The 2,446-nt window shown below is 42.6% G+C and overlaps 1 pseudogene; it reads right to left on the bottom strand.

Moving 5' to 3' along the window:
* Nucleotides 1–602: 602 nt before the first annotated feature.
* LOC101442618 (ornithine decarboxylase pseudogene) lies at nt 603–2,032 on the bottom strand (annotated as a pseudogene).
* Between the last annotated feature and the right edge of the window lie 414 nt (nt 2,033–2,446).

Here is a 2,446-nt window from a genome sequence, read left to right as displayed (position 1 = left end):
CCCCTACCCAAAGTTACAATAATTCTTTTACATATGGATATCCAGTTCTCCAGGCACCATTTTTTGAATAGGCCATTCTTTCCCAGTTGAGAGGGTTTGGTGGCTTTATTGAATTTTATATGACTATATATATGAGGATCTCTATCAGCTCTCAGTTCAGTTCCATTAGTCTGTGTGTCTCTCCTTGTGCCAATACCATGCTTTTTTCTCTACTGTAGCTTTGTAGTGTGATTCCTCCAATTTCGTTTTTCTTTTTTCTTTTTTTTTATTTCAAGATACTTTTATTTTTAAAACAGGTCACAACATTAAGCTTTTGGCCCATTCTGCGGTTATACAAGCTACAAATGCTTGTTCAGCAGGTGAGAGGCATCCCTTAGAAGTATGTTTGAAAGTGAATAAAAATCCATATAAAACAAAATAATCAAGTAGTTTCCATAGAAACACAGATAAGTGTAACCCCATCTCCTAGTCTTCCTTATCGCTGTCTGTGCCAACCCTACTCTTAGAAGGACATTTCAAAACTAGCAGTAATTAAGTTAAATGATCCCCCCCCCCAAATCCCTCCATTCAAGATAAACTCACAGCAGCTACAAAAATGGTATTTACACATTAATACTAGCTGGAGCACAAGTGGCCGGGTGGTGCTTCATCCCACTTTCCCAAGCACAGGAAAAAGGCAGAGCACTGGCGTCTTGCTCCTCTACTTCAGGTGGAAACCCCCGGCTCTCAATTTGTTGCATGACTTGCCATGCAGGCTCTGACATCACATAGTAGATGGTTGGCCTCTGGAACCCATTGAAAGTGGAAGCAGTAGCCACAGTGTAAGCCCCCAGCATCCAGTCAAACAGCATCCAGTTGCCCACGTGCATTTCCGGCAGGCCACAGTGCTCAATGATCCAATCAAGGCCATCACACGTGGGTCCCCATATGCTAGATGAGTAATACTTCTCATCTGGTTTGCATCTCTTCTGCATAAGAAGCTTTACATGCTCATGATCATAAAGGATACAATTAAATGATCCATACACTCCATCATTCACATAATGCATAAAGGTTTGTTCACTTGATTCATCTTCATCATCAGAGCCTGTCTGTTCCTTAAACACAATTTATTTTGGCAATGATATTCACTGCAAGTGTGAAAGCTGAAGCAGCATAATATCAGCCTGGTTCAGCTATGATTCTCACTCCAGAATCTAATGGGAAATACTTGTCTAATGCTGGATTAATGACACTGGTTATCTCTTCAAATTTAAGCTTCACGTCATCAGATCTGGGAAAGCCACCACCAATATCAAGTAGATACATGCTGAAACCAACCTCAGCTCCCATGTCAAAGACACAGCGGGCATCATAGATGGCCTGCACAAAAGTTTCAGGATCAGTATAGCCACTTCCCACATGGAAGCTGACATCAATGACATCAATATCGAGCTCTTTAGCCCATTCCAAAAGAAGCTTGCTGGTTTTCTGTGTGGCTCCAAATTTAACACTGAGGTGGCTGACTGCTTTGGAGTCATCGGTGGCAATCCACAAAACCAACTTTTGCCTTTGGATATGCCCTGGCCACTTTCATCAACTCAACCTCGCTGTCAAAAGTCATCATCTCAACTCCATTATTGGCGGCATAGTTAATTTGAGACACTTGTTTACAAGGGTTTGCATAGATTATCCTCTCTGGCGGCACCCCGAGACTCTGCACCAACTGGATTTCAGTCTTGCTAGCACAATCAAATCCTGTCCCTATGGAAGCCAGGGTCTTCACTATGGCTTTACTGTCATTACATTTGACTGCAAAGAAGGGGGTGACACGAGGAAGAACTTTTAACCATCTCAGATGTTTCTTTAGAATGTCTCCAAGGTCCACAACATAGAAGGCATCTTTATCATCATCAGAAGAAACTTCATTAATTTTTTGGCCCAGAATGTCCTTGGCAGTAAAACCTTCATCAGGAAATGGCAGTCAAACTCCTCATTACTGAAGTTGTTCATGGTTTCTTGATGTTCCACTGAAACACAACAAAATGGAAAACTAAGACAGAATTTAAAGAGATTTCTTTCAACTTTTCAGGAAGGCAATTCTCCAGGAATTCCAAATCTTGCTGAATTATAAGACTTGTGCCCTTGATGCAGCAGTAGAAATGTTCTCCTAGCACTTGGGCGCTGGGGCCACACCCCGAGGAGGTCCTGCAGCCCGCAATGCTGCCACCATTGCTGCCCACCTCGCTCCCTCCCGTTGGAGGACTGCTGGCCCAAGGAGGCACCAGAACTGCTGCCAGAGGGTGGTTGGTGGCAGAGCTGCAGAGGCCTGACTTATTTTTCTTTTTCAATATGTCTTTACCTATTCGGGGCCTCTTTCCTTTCCAAATAAATTTCATAGTGAGTTTTTCTAATTCCTTAAAGAATGCTGTGTTGATTTTTATTGGGATTGCATTGAATGTGTAGA

The sequence above is a fragment of the Dasypus novemcinctus genome, unplaced genomic scaffold (genome assembly GCF_030445035.2).
Source record: "Dasypus novemcinctus isolate mDasNov1 unplaced genomic scaffold, mDasNov1.1.hap2 scaffold_190, whole genome shotgun sequence".
NCBI classification, from domain to species: domain Eukaryota; kingdom Metazoa; phylum Chordata; class Mammalia; order Cingulata; family Dasypodidae; genus Dasypus; species Dasypus novemcinctus.
This window is presented reverse-complemented; position numbering and strand designations above follow the sequence as displayed.